General features: G+C 40.8%; 1 long non-coding RNA gene across 2 annotated transcripts in view; it reads left to right on the top strand.

Annotated features, from left to right (window-relative positions):
- LOC141411010 (uncharacterized) overlaps window positions 1-14019 on the top strand; it is a 43696-nt gene extending 29677 nt beyond the window's left edge. For both annotated transcript variants that reach the window (XR_012435873.1, XR_012435874.1), the window contains 2 exons: window positions 835-904; window positions 13333-14019. This is a non-coding gene — a long non-coding RNA (uncharacterized lncRNA). The remainder of the gene's footprint in view (window positions 1-834; window positions 905-13332) is intronic.
- The last annotated feature ends 607 nt before the right edge of the window (window positions 14020-14626 follow it).

Below are 14626 nucleotides of genomic sequence, written 5' to 3'. Positions count from 1 at the left end.
AAAAGAATGGCGTATATTAGCTTCGGAACCAAAAGCCAGATTTCCAGATTCTAAGTTAGTGCTTATTCCACTATGCCTAATTGTGTCAGATTCACTTACCCTACTGTGACCTCCCTCTGCATAACAGCAAATGCTGCAAGATTCATTGTCTGCATAGGTTGGAACCTGGAGAGAAATGGCACTGTGTTTCTCATTTTGCTTGTACCCTAGTTTTTTTGTTTTTTGTATGTGTGTGTGTGTTGGGGGGAAGAACTGAGGCTTGAACTCAGGGGTTCATGCTTGCAAAGCTGTGCTCTACTATTCAAGCCACACCATTACTCCATTTTGCTCTGGTTATTTTGGAAATGGGGGTCTCATGAACTATTTTGTCAAGGCTGGCCTCCTGATCTCAGTCTTCCAAGTAGCTAAGATTACAGGTGTGAGCCAGTAGGACCCAGCTGCATACTGGTTTCATAGGAAAGGTGCCCAATCTTTTTTTGCTGATATTCTCAGCTAAATAGCTCATTTTACAAAACACCTTATAATGAGATATGAGATCTTTCTTGTGCATTGTCTCTAGTAACATCAGTATATCCATATATTTTTAATCTCTGCTGTATAGAGGAGGAAAACGGCCACTTTAAGTCTCAAATGCTACTAGATGGATGCTGGAGATGTCATTGCCGTATGACTGAATTTAAGGAGAAAACCTAATGATTAAGAGGCACATGATGACAAGTATTTCCCAAGTTACTTATTGCGTAGGTCTTATCTAGTAGATGATGGAGGAAAGATGGGAACTGTGGTCCAGTTTATCCCAAGGCTTAATCTCTCTCTTTTCATTGGTTTCCACAGTCACCTATCTTCAGGATCAAGCATTCTGACATTTCAAGCCTTGATTTGTGAAAAACGGTAGAGAAAACTGGTAGGTGTTATTGTATCACTTGTTTTAGATAAGGGAATAAGGCTTATAGATTAAAGGTCTTGTTTGGGTCCACAGAGCTTGTGCGTGGCCAAGGAAGAATGAGGGCTCAGGTTTCTGATTAATTGCCAGTAAAGTCAGGCAAGTAAAAGAAGGAAAAGAAATGGTGAAGACGGAATAAAATTCAGTTATTTACAGATGATTTTATTACCCACATAACAAACGTAAAAGAGTAAACAGACGGATCATTAGGACTGGTAAAACATTTAAGAGGCCTGCTGTATACATCATCTATGATAATTTTTATTGGTATTCCCATGTGATAGCTTTGGACCTGTGACATTGCCTATTGAAGTTGGAGGCATGGCTGCCCTGAACTCCAGAAATGTCACTCCTAGGAATATACTCTACATGTGGACAATCTTGAATATGTGTGCCAGGACACATAAACTAGAGTGTTCTTAGCAGCGCCGGGATAAGCAAGATCTAGGAACCAAATCAAATGACTACTGACCACTGATAAAGAAATAGTATGATATTCACAGAAGGAAATATTATATGGCTGTGAAATTCAAGGAATTGTAGCTAGCTACAATAGCACAGATTGTCTTTGAAATGAAAACTGGAGAAGTCCCAAGACAGATTGTAGGACAACAGTAGAAAATGTGTACATAGCTCACCCTGTGCTCCAGGTGGCCATTTTAAATGTGTTACATAATTCATTTATTCCCCACAAGAACACTGTGAGATACACATATTATTATTTCCACTGTGCAGTTGAGAGGCTGGGTGACTTGGTCAAAATCTTACATCTGGCAGCTGGCAGAAACAGTTGTCAAACCCAGGCAATTTGGCTGACACTAAAGTATTTTTAATGACACAAATGTTTATAGTAAAACTCTTTCATATATGATTTTTTTTTTAAAAAAAGCAAGTGGATTATTAATGCAAAATTCAACATAGTTGTTCCTGGGATACAAGTTTTGATAAGGGAAGGGTAAATAGAAGTGACAAAAATAAGGGCAATCTTGAAAAACAGGAATGAATATACTTGTCTGAACTGTTCTATTGTTCTTTTCATTTTGTGAATATTTTAGGGCTCCTCTTTTATATCCAATCAATATTTAAAGCAAATGGAAAATAAGGAAGAAAATAAAAGTTTGCTGAAGATGGGAAAGACTTCATGTTTTTCCTTCACAACTTTTCTTTTTAAAAGTTTTTGTTTATTTACTTTTTACGATTGTTGTAGAGTTGAATTCATCCCCTCCGTCATTCTCTTTGTCCCCCTCCCCCAAGTCCTGGAAGAGCTTCATAAAATTTCTTGCGTCTTTATGGGCAAAACCCTTACAAAAATGCACAAAAGCTGAACTGGATATAGAGTTTTCATTGTTCAAGGAATTTTTTTACAAGCAAACAATAATAGCAACACATGGTAGGAAAAATGCCTCTAGTTGCAGCCCATCCAAAAGGCAGCACTGCTGACCAGCAAAACCCATCCACCGAGACACAGGCTTTTAAAATTGCCACCTGATTTGGGCCTTTATTCTTATTTGTTCTGTAGCTCCTTTGTTTCTCCCTCAGTAGAGAAATATGGGAAATTAAATCCTACCATCCATCAGAAATAGTCAAGAAATTATCTCACTAATTATTTAGAGTCAGTTTTTAAACAAAACTCAAATTACCAGCCATTTAACATTCCTTTTCACATTTAATCCTGATAGAACTTCTCAGATGCTCTGATTACTTAAGAAAACCTACACCCATTCTCCTCTCTTGCTGTTGAAACTTCCCATCATTCCCAAGCTCAAGTGTAAAGTCACTGCCTTGTAAGGATCCCCTTTAATGCCACCACTCCCATATATATAAATATATATAATATGTATTTATATATAATATGAATACATATACATATATATGAGCATTTTGCAGTGCTGGGGATTGAACCAAGGGCTGTCCACATGTTAGGTAAGTGCTCTGCTGCTGAGTTACATCTCTAGCCCTTGGTTTTTGAGACAGAGACTTGCTATTTAGCTGAGGCTGGCCTTGAACTCTTGACCCTCCTGCCTCAGCCTCCTGAGTGCTAGGATTTCAAGCATGTGGAACCACGCCCAAACCCTTCTTCAATTTTTGCCCCTAAACAGAATAACCACTCATTTTTCTGTGTTCCCTTTGCGCAATCTTGGGATAGGCCCTGCTTACCCATTATTACTTTTTTTTATTTTTTGTTATTCTTATCTAGAATGAATGTTCTTCAAAGCAGGATGGTAAGTCCTATAAATCTCTAAATTGTATCCTGAATATTTAATGGCAAAAGTCCTTGCATGAACCAATAATTGTGATGATGAAAATACAGACATTCTTTTTTTTCCAGGCATTGAGTGCTTTCTAACATGCTACACACTACTGCAAAGCAGTAGCTCTCAACAATGACTTAGTTCATCTCTTTACATGCACTGAGGTGCTACATTGAGACGGGTATCTCAGGGCTAGACAGTGATGAATGGCAGAGATGGTTCTAAATTCTCATACCTATTCTCCAAGGGGCACCTCTCTAAGGCTTTTCTGAATAGTTTGGGATTCTCATATTCATGACTGGTGGGAGCTGGCTTCCCAGGGCAGGAAGCAAAACTAGTTGGATAGTTAAAGGAAATTCCCCGACCTGGCACCTGGCTGTTCTGTTGTGTTCTGTTGATCAAAACTGTCACAGGCTGATGCAAGTTACAGGAGATGGAGAGCTAGATTCATCTCAGAACGGGGGGTGTTTGGTTCACATGGTGTAACAGTATGTGAGGTGGGAAATTTTCTCTTGGCTACATCTGTAGACTGGACCTGACGTGCTAGTCAGAGTACTAAAGATATGTTGTATGCATTAAGTCATTTAATGTTCTCAACAACCCTTTGAGGTACTCTTACTATTTTCTTTCAGTAATGAAAACAAGACCCCCAAGAGCCTAAATAAGTGTCTAAAATGTCATAGATAGTCAGTGGCAGAGATGGTATTTCCATAAGATTATTCCAGAACCTAAACTCTTAATCAATGAAGTATTTAACTGTTCTACCATGGGAACAGTTAAATGTTTGACTTTAATATCTCCTTTCATGGATTAATTTAGCAGAATTCATTTTAATCTCTTAAAATCCCAGAAAAATATTTCCTTCTAAAACCTAATTAAGAGGAATAGAAGGCAAGAATGATGACTCAAGCAGGAGGCACTCACTCTTACTTATTTGTTTTTTTAGCCTATGATAAGTTTCCTTTGTTCTGGTCTTGTGACCCAATCCCCCACTGGAAATTCTAGGCAGCCAGCTCTCCAGAAAATCCCCTTTTCTCTCCCCAATGGCTAAATTTTCTAGGACTTCCTGATTGACATTGGTCCCACGTTACATCCTTCCAAAACTTTGGGCAATCATCCTTCCATTTTGGTATCACTTGGATATGACCAATCATTTTTATGGCATCCACTTTTCTGTATCTCTAGAGGAATGCAGGATGTAGGTAAGGCATAGACGTCAAGTGATTGTTTATTTTGGCATTCATGGAGAACCCAACCCTAAATGCTGGACCATGTTTAAAAACTCTCAGCATGTTTACATAATCAAATACTATGCATTCATTATACACTGCCAATGTGATCAAGTTCTCCAAACATTGTCCTAGCTTGTAAGATTCCCTGAGGTGGTTTCTTTTTTATTGTAAGCTAATAAAACACAGCTTCTTAATATTTAGGCATCAGTTATATTAAGAGTTTGTCAAATGAGTTCATGAGTTTGTTTTCTAGCAGTGGAAAAATATTAAATATGGGATATCTAAATAAGGGAAGATTTCATAGCTATAAAATGATTTTAGCAACATTGGAAAAAACTTACAATGCATTAAGTTAAGAAAAGGTAGGGCACAGAGTTGTATAAGGAACTGAAAAAGGCAAGAGCTGGTGGCTAGTGCCTATAATCCTGAGATTACAGGATTGAGACTGAGATTGGGAAGATCCTGGTTTGAGGCCAGCCAGAGCAAATAGTTTGTGAGACCCCCCCTTCTCCAAAATAATCAGAGAAAAATGGACTGGAGGTGTGGTTCAAGCAGTAGAGCACCTACTTTGCAAGCACAAAGCCTTGGGTTCAAACTCCAGTCCCACCAAAAACCCCCCCACAACCTAAAAGGAAATATGCAATAATGCTAATCATTTCAATGATTTGGTTAGTTGATTAGGGGTAGTTTTTCTTTCTGTATATATATAGAATACATATATATATATATTTGTATTTTTAAATGTTCTACATCAATATGTGTTACTTACATGATAATAAATTCAAATATTAAAAGATATCACAGCCATCTTTATTCTTTCTAGCATTTTTAAGGTCACAATCATGAAAAGTCCAAATTTCTGGATGGTCGACTACAGACTAAGCTTGTTTGGCTGGAAGTTTCCCAAGTGGTGCTAAGCTAGTTAAGCCAGCTAGTTCCATCACCAGCCAGCAATTTTTCCATTAGCGAGATGGAAGGCTGCCTTAAAACCACCCATCTCCCCATCATGGACCATCCTCATTCTCAGGTCCAATCCCACCTGCTGCTCCTGCAAAGGTATCTCTGGCCATGTCTGCAACCTTTGGAAAACTCTCTCCCTGGATTTCAGCTGTGTTCTCACACAGCTTGCAATTTTTTAATTACCAGCCAACCACAAAGCTGAGTTGTGGCAATGCAGCTTTGATAGCATCAGAGGATGGACCTAGTTGGCCCAAAAGCAGGTTCCTAATTACTTCTGGGTAACTAGGAGGGCAGCCGTACTGACAACTCAGCTGGGTGTAGGACTCTGATCTCAGGGTGCCAAAATTGCTGCTTCTCATTTCCCCTAGATTCAGTAGGATTTACACTTATTACTTCCTGAAAATCAAAATGAAGGTGCTCCCTGAGGTCGAAAGCAGGGGCTGTTCACACACGTCATGAAGGAAAATAATGACCTGGAGTTTACATGGAGTTCTATTTTATCATTCCTACATACAGAGCGAAATATCTATTGGATATTTCCTGGGTGCTGGACTCTGAGATGATGTTTTTTGAGAGTTTATAAACATCCCCATTTGAAGATCGAGTGGATTTTAGCATCTAAGTTTTTGAAGAGAAAGTATGCCTCTAATACGCAAAATAGCCATTTGCATTGTTGGCGTGTCCTGATGAGAAACACACAAAGACTTTGCTCTCCATCATTTTAAAGCAGTTTAACATGGCACAGGATTGTGGAGTCAGAGATATATGGCTTTAACTCCTGACTGGATTTGGGAATGGTGTTATTTCCGGGTGGGCCTCCTGTGGCAGCATGGGAAGTGTGTTTGAATGTGGAGCCAGAAAGTATGAACAGACCCTGGCAATGTGCCTGGCCTTGCAGGTGACGGCCAACAACGTTTGTATTCTCATCACCCTTTTCATTCTCTTGACTAGACAATGAGTTCTAGTGAGAAAAGCTTTTCTGGGAAGTATCACAATTTTGCTTAGCAAAATGTATAGGGTCAATGATTATTAACATTAATTTGAGTCTGGCTTTGTTGCTGTCAACAGGAATTTTCATGCTGGCTACTAACTCACCATCTCAGAAGGTAGAAAGTTCTTTATCCACAGGGTCTTTGAGAAAGGCCTCAATTCTGTCTCATAGAGGTGCTGCTAAGATGGCTATGCGTGGAAATTCTCTTCCCTAGGCCTAACAGCTCTATTTTGCAGTTTCATTTCGTTTGCTGTCAAAAACCTTTCCCAAATAAGCAAATATGAATGATATGTTCCCTAATGCAAAAAGAGAGAGAGAGTGAAAGAGAGAGAGAATACTAGATTATCATCAGATCCCTTGAGCTTATGTTTCTGTGTAACACCAGACTGCTAGAGTGGAATTGTGCCACATATGGCAGGCAGGACAGGGCTCAAAGGCTGCTGGGAGACACTTATACAGCCTACCCTAATATTCCTGGAGTTGAGCTTATTCTTAGTGATAAATTTCTATAGGTAACAACTTAACTATCCAACACCAAGGTCAAGATAAAATAAATACCGATTAGAACACAGGTCCACCATCTGTTATCCAAACTCATTAGGACCAGGGATTCAGAATACTGTGGGTGAAAAGCAACATGGCCCAGTCACTGTGTACTCTGAAATGTCCCCACAGAGGTCTGGAGCAATCCCTGATGATTAACTGTACTATTTCTGAAGTGAAACAGGGAAAGAGACTTGCTAAGTGAGGCTGATGACAAACATACATAACCACCTTGATGCAGGTCACACTTTGCTGTCAAATTAGTTGCAAAACTCTTTTAGCATTTCAAAGCCTTTTGTCTTTGAAATTATGGTGAAGGGCTTGTCAATCTTATTTAAATGGTAGTGGTACGGTACCACGATTTTGAAGAAAATTTAAACATGTTAGACAATGTTTGTAATAAAAAACAGTATTATTGTATAGGATGACTGAAAACACCAAAAACACTGTAAGTTTTAAAAGCTTCCTAAAAATTTTAAATACTCCATATATAAAGGTAGAAAAATGACTTCAGAACTCTGAAACACAGCAGTGGTGGTTTCTTGGTTCTGGGGTAATTGGTGATTTTCAATTTCTTCTTTGTACTTTTGAATATTTTCTAAAATTCCCATCAAGACTAGGAAGAATTTTAACAACAAACAAAGCCAGTTTACTTGTACATCCTTGTAGTGTATTTCAAAGTGAACACTTGGATGTTTGTTCTCTCAGTTTCCAGCCTGGGATGTGGAAAAGTACTGTCCACTTGAACCCCTAGAAGGTCCTGGCTTGAGTAGGGTGTGGTTTACTAGAAAGGGCCTGGGATCAATCGTTACAGGGACCTCATCTTTTCCAAAACATGCAGAAATATAGTATCAAGGCTTGTCACTGTCCTGTCCATAATCATGAAAGAACTCTGGAAACCAAACCCCAAGCCTCCTTCCCCAGGACTCTGTGTAGTGGGCAGCTGGCATGCCCATCTCTTTTCTCACAACACCAGTGCTCCAAGGAAGGAATTTATGCAGTTGAATGGCTTGTTAGGGAAGTGGGGAGTCTGTTGCACAGAAAGTCAATTTGAAATAGCCCACTCATTTCAGAAGCAACTTAGTATCATGACATCCGGCCCCTTCTGAGTTCTTGTGACGTTTTCCTGCCATTTTCTTCACAAATCAAAAGGATGTGCTTAACATATGGCTAATGCTCGCTGAAGGTCAGATCTAATCTTCTTCATCTTTACAAGTGAGGCATGTAGCTCAGTGCCCAAACAATAAATCTTCAGTAAACAAATGCTTTTGACAGAACTGACACAACTTTTTACAATAATTTGTGCAGATATTTAGATTGTGTTGTCCATGTGCCTGTATAAGTTGTGTGTTATATACCTGTGTAATACGTAGGTATGTATATACATACCTACACACGTGTGTATATGGTAACTATTCCTGTGTCATCCATTCATTTATACTTCTTCATTAATTCACATTAAAAGTGCTTAATGAGAAATACCACATGGCTTAAAGGTCTCTGCCTCTCCAAAATCACTAAGTACCATCACTAAGATGATGGTACTAGAGGTGGAGTCTTTGGGAAATGATTAGGTCATAGGGGTGGATTTTTCATGAATAGCATTACGTGATCTTATAAAAGCTCTGTCTTGCCTTTTCTACCATGTGAGGACACAGCAAGAAGGTATCATCTACGAAGCAGGAAGCAGACCCTCGCCAGACACCACATACTTCAGCTCCTTGTTCTTAGACTTACCCAGCCTCCAGAACAGTGAGAACTAAATTTCTGTTGTTTACCCAGTCGAAGGCATTTTTTTATAATGGCCCAAACAGACTAAGACAGATAGTAAGGAATTAGTCCTGGTTACCAAGGTCATTTAGAATCCCAGTTATAGAATTGTAAGAAATTCCAGGTGATAGAATTGGAAGACGTTATTTTGCATGTTAGATGGAGAAGAGAATTGAAAAATAAGACAGGTGTTCAGGTGACCTGAATTTTTGGTCTGGGTTAGAGCACTAAAGTGGCTTTTTGTTTAGAGCCTCCCTGATAATTCTAATATCTCTTCGGGTTTAGAATCTGCTGTCTTGAATGAGCTGAGTTAACAACTTTCACCGAGAAAGGGGATGTTCCCCACAGGTACAGCAGAAAAACCCGCGTGGGGGCCATGCATTCACACAGAGAGTGATATGTGCTGCCTTACTCTGAGCATGTCTTGGAGACTACGACAGATCCATCTCCAGTCTGCTGGGGAGGAAATGGCCATGGGAACTTTTGTTTAAGTCCTGTGCCGTCGGAGCTTGTAAAAGTACAGGTTCTAATTCAGCATATCTGGCCTTGTTATGCACCTGGGATTTTGCATTTCCAATAAGCTTCTGGGTAATTTTGTCACTTCGAGTGACAAAATCCTGCAGATCAAGAAACCCTGGACAGGATACCATGGAGGATGAGAGCAATGTCGAATATATGATGGCAGCTAACTTTCTGTTTGTGTGGTACCACGATGCATTTCTTGTGTGCATGTGCGTGTGTGCGTGCATGTGTGTGTGTCTTTTTCATTTTCATGTTTTCTTTTTCATTTCAGTACCAGCAGCAATCCCAGTGGATTTGCTGGTCTGAGCTTTCTTAAGAAGAAGTTGAAGACAAGCTTGGGATTGATGGGGATGAGGGAGGAAAAGGATGCTCTGAGTTTCAGGAAAGAAGTGTTACTTAGGAAAGTGGGTTCTTAATGTGGAGATATAAGTCAGGCAAACAATAGGCTCACGTTAGTTCATTCTAAGAGGAAAAAAGTAATGTGAATGAAGTGTTGGTGGTTTGGACTGTCCTCTAGTCAGTGACTTGTCAGCTTCATATCTGAGGTGACTTTAAAGCTGAAATCATTAAACTACCCTTTAGAAAGCTTGACATGAAGCCAACACCAAGAGGACACAGACCTGGGAGCCTTCAGAGAGTGCATGGTCCTGCCAATGTTTTGGTTTTGAACTTCTACCCTCTAGAACTCAGAGCATATGCTTCAGTCTTTTTAAGCCACCCAGATTATGGTAATTTGTTACAGCAGCTGTAAGACACATATACACTGGGCTTACTATTTATCTCATTGCCACAACCCTCTAATTCAAATGCATTGCAATGAAACTGTTATTTGCCACTTTTAATCCCTTGTTATAACTTAGTTCTAAGGACTCATCCCCTTTGCTATTGCAACTTCAGCTCAACCAGCTCACTCCAACTACTAGCAGCCTTGCCTCCCTTCCTTGCAACCTCTCCATTCCCCACCATGGTGGAATCCTGGAAGGAGCACTCAATTTGGAGTTGGACTTGACTTTCATCACTACATTCTGTGCCATTCCAGATAAGTCACTTGGGCAAGAAAGCCAATGCTCAGAGAAGCTGGGAATATTGCCATACAGTTCTGTTGTAGTGATCACAGAGTAAAGATCACCATCCATACCTGTCCCAGGAGAGATGCGCTGTGAATTGGATTCTGGGTCAGTGAGAAATCCATGTGTGGACTGTGTCCCAGGAAGCTCCCTCTACGTATTTCATGGCAAGAGGAATGGCACAAGCTCCAGCTTCCCCATCCTGTGGGCTTGGCCATGGATCAGGTTGCCCAACTTTTGACACCTGTGGGCACCTGTGGGCAGTCATAATGCTAGGATTTCTATGGCACCCATGGTTCCCTCTGTGTCACTCTGAAACAAGTATCCATTTGTGAGGTGTAAATCACTGCCTGTCATCTTGTGCTGTCCCCAGGCTCCCTCTAGGACCCAAGGATCACCCAGAACCTGGACATTCCTCCTCCTGGCCAGATCCTGTTTTCCAGAGCACTGAGAAGCTTCTCAGATATTCTCAGGGTTAGGTAACATCCTCAGTTCACATAGCTGCGAAGTGATGGAGCAAGGGGTTGGAAGACATCTGGATGACTCTGAGAGTCATGCTCTTTCCACACAATCTATCTGCTTCTCATGTTGCTCCAGAGTAGTAATGCTATCTAACCATGCTGGAAATTCAGTCAATAGACAAGTAAATAAATTTTAGAGTTAGTATACCAAAGTTTCTCAGGCTAAAGCTATTTTTTGCATTGTAAATACTCCTTAAACCTTTGAGGCCTGCTGTGTTTTTGCTCTATTCATAAGCATCAGGGATGGATTTTTTTTTTCCTGAATCAGATGCACATTTGTTACCGTAAATCAATCATATTACTGATTGTGGGTGTCCTCAGAGAGAAAGAGGGCTGGACTCAGGGTTTCTACTTTAGGAACATGTGAAGGAGCCATTGGTTTTTATTGCACTATCACACGCCTGGGTGTGAAGTGACCCATGATATTTCTGGGTACCTTTTGGTGTGTTGGTGCTGGGGCCTCTCATCTCATGCTGAGCCAGAACAAGTGGCCTGTTCACAAAAAATGCCATTATGGGAAAGTTCTCCAAACACTGAAGCACTGATCTTCCACCCCAGCCTCTCAGAAAATCCCCTTCCCACTAGGACACAGTGGCACCATTATTAGTGTCTCTTCCAGGTCACGACTCCTGTCCCCACTAGGAGATAAGAGCTGCGGGTCACAGAGATGTCACAGTACTTACTGACTGTTCATAGTTGTTGGCACCCGGAAAATAAGAGGGATCTTCAACTCAACCTGTGGAAGCAAAGGCAAAGTCTCTGTTAGGGCTAACACATCATGTTTTAATTCTGTTCAACTTGCTCCCATTGCTTCTTGTTAAAATTGGATGCAGGTGCTGACTGCAGGTGATGGAAAGAGAATCAATCCAGGTCAGGTCAATAATTGGTTTATTTCTGGAACGGGTTGGAGGAGGGGAGGTTTTTTTTCCCTGACATGCTGTCCTCCTTCTGTCAGCATTCATCCCATCTGCCCCAGGGAGCTGAGCAAACATGCACTCGGCCTGGTTTTCCCTGGCGTGCAATTGTGTGCTTCCCGTGGGTGCGGGGGCATGTAACCCAGCTCATTTGGCTCTGCTCCAGGGAGTCCACAGGCTTGCCAAAGCATGTGGGAGAAGGGACGCTTCTCATTTTCAAGTGTGACATTTCCATGAAATATTTACTGGAAATTTCATTTGTATACCACTTCACATAGGCCACAGCATTTTATCTGAGCTTTTTATTCACCCAGAAAAGAGATATCACTAGCTGAATTTGCCATATAAATTAGCAGTAGAGAGCCTTGGGAGTATACATTAACTGCTTTACTTCAATGATCACATTTAATCTACTTAAGACCCTGGGAAGTATGAAGGATATTTCCTACTATTATCAGCTAGGGGTCCAGCAAGGAACAGATGGCACCCTCAAATTGGGTAATTTGAGAACAATTTAATAAAGAGACCCTTGTGAAGCTGTGGACAAAGTGAAGGTAATCCACAAAGGACAGTGAGGTACCTCTGTGTACCTTACCTCTGGTGGGAAAGACTAGTGTTACCTTCCCTGGAGAGGCCAGGGGAGTGAGTGGTCACTGGGACTTAGGGACAGGGCTGGTGGAAAAGGTGCTGTGGCTTTCAGTTGTCAGAACTGAAGGGAGGGAGTGGTGTGGGTAGACTAAACCTCCGCACCTCATCTTCCTCCTGCCCTGCATCTCCTGCTGGCTGCTGTCTCTCTCTGGCCAAACTCAACAGGAAGTCAAGGGTGAGGAGCTGTTGATATGATTTATTTCCATCAGCTTCCTGGGGCTCCCAGCTGAGTGTAGCAGGGCAAAGAGTGGATTTCACAGTTAGAGAATGATTCTCAGGGAAGTTAAATTATGTACCCAAGATCACCCAGCTACCATAAGACCCCTGTCTAGAAATTCTATTTCCTAAACTGTTGGTATATTGTATTCCACTGAGCCATAGACATTTCTAGCTCTTTCTGCTGTTCATATGTCCATTATTCACCCATCCATTTACCCAACCACTATTTACCAAAAAAACAAAAAAACCCCAAAACTCAAAAACCTTTGTGCTCAGTGAAACCCAGTCCCTTCTAAAACTAAGAAGAGTAGTTTCTGCATCCCTCTATGATGGCTGTTGTCAAAGTACTTTGTAAAGACAAATACATAAAATAAAACATCTTAAGTCTGCCTTAGAGACCTAGGGAACTTGCATAGAGGAGACAGTGCTGGAGCTGGGTCTTGCCAAATGTCTGGCTCTTCCAGACTTAGATGTAAGGAAGGTGTTTAGGCCATTGGAGTATCATGGTACACAAGTATGAAGATGTTAAAAGGTATTGGGTGCCACAGAGGCTTTGTATAGTTTGGTGGGACCACAAAGGTCAGCAGCTTGGATGTTGGCAGTGCACATTAAAGGGGTATAATTCGGACTAGATCTATGTGATCTTGAGGAAACTTGCAGGAAAGTTATGGAAGAAGTTGGACTGAGCTACAGGTCCTTTTTCACCCTGTGTATCACTCCACAGCACCCCCTTCCCCCTTATGCTTCTAGAGCAATTTCTGAGAACAAAGAAAGAAGAAGAAGCTACTAGACTTTCATTCACCGGTGGCCCTCTCTGGACAAATGCAGAAGTTGTCTCCTCTATGATGGTAGAGAAGAGGATAAGAGCCTCCATCACCTGATGATGCAAACAATGCACACCAAATACTGCAAGAGTCCTGGCATGGGAAGAATTGAGAAGCCTCTGCCCAGTTTCGTGCTGCTATTATTGAGCTGTGTGACACTGGAGGAGTACTTGGCCTTTGCTTATTTACAAATGGTTGTATCAGTATCTTTTGTTTGCAGCATTAAGTGTGAAATAAGCTGATTCATATGAAAATGTCTTACAAACTATAAAATGTCATGAAATATGGATATATAATTACTTGTATAATAAAGTGGAAAGTTACTTTAGGATCAGACGTATTATATTTGGGTGTGTGGATTCTTAATACCAATATTTGGGTATTAATATTTATAGGGAATAAAATACTTGGTTATGGTTATATAGGACAAATTGTCCACCCCAAGGGTATCTCTACTTTAAACACTTGCTTATACAGTCACTTCACTCCTTTAAATACATGAGATGGGATAAAATAAACTGACTTTATGGAGGACTCCCTTTGTCCTGACATTCGGCTAGCTCTTATGTACAGAGCGAGGAGACCCCAAGACAGAGGACAGTCCCTTGGAAAGCTTCCTGCCTCCGATCGATAAGATAGGAAGGTAGCCAGTCCTGACTCTGCTGTTCACCATGTAGGTTTGGACAAAGCTTTGGTAGTCTTTGGGCTTCAGTTTCTTCACCTGACAAATGAGCCAGTTGGCTCAAATAAGTCTCTTCTAGATCACAGATTCTATAAAATAGTTTCCTTAATGAACAGTAATCCATATAACTTTCTTGACAAAATGGTTTTAAAAGTTAAAAATATGTTACTATGTTTCTTACATTTTATTGCCTTCTCCAGTAGAGCTCCTCAGAGCAAAATTGTAAAGGCCTTTGCCAATGGCTAACACATAGGACACAGAGAAGGGCTGAGGAAGACTCATCGGTGATTGCTTGTGTGTAAACCTTTGTAAATTATTTGATCTGTCACATCTGTATTTTAAAATTTTAATGGAAGTTTTTTTTTATTGTTTTATTATTCATATGTGCATACAAGGCTTGGGTCATTTCTCCCCCCTGCCCTCACCCCCTTCCTTACCACCCACTCCGCCCCCTCCCTTCCCTCCCACCCCCTCAATACCCAGCAGAAATTATTTTGCCCTTATTTCTAATTTTGTTGTAGAGAGAGTATAAACTATA

The sequence above is a fragment of the Castor canadensis genome, chromosome 9 (genome assembly GCF_047511655.1).
Source record: "Castor canadensis chromosome 9, mCasCan1.hap1v2, whole genome shotgun sequence".
NCBI lineage: Eukaryota > Metazoa > Chordata > Mammalia > Rodentia > Castoridae > Castor > Castor canadensis.
This window is presented reverse-complemented; position numbering and strand designations above follow the sequence as displayed.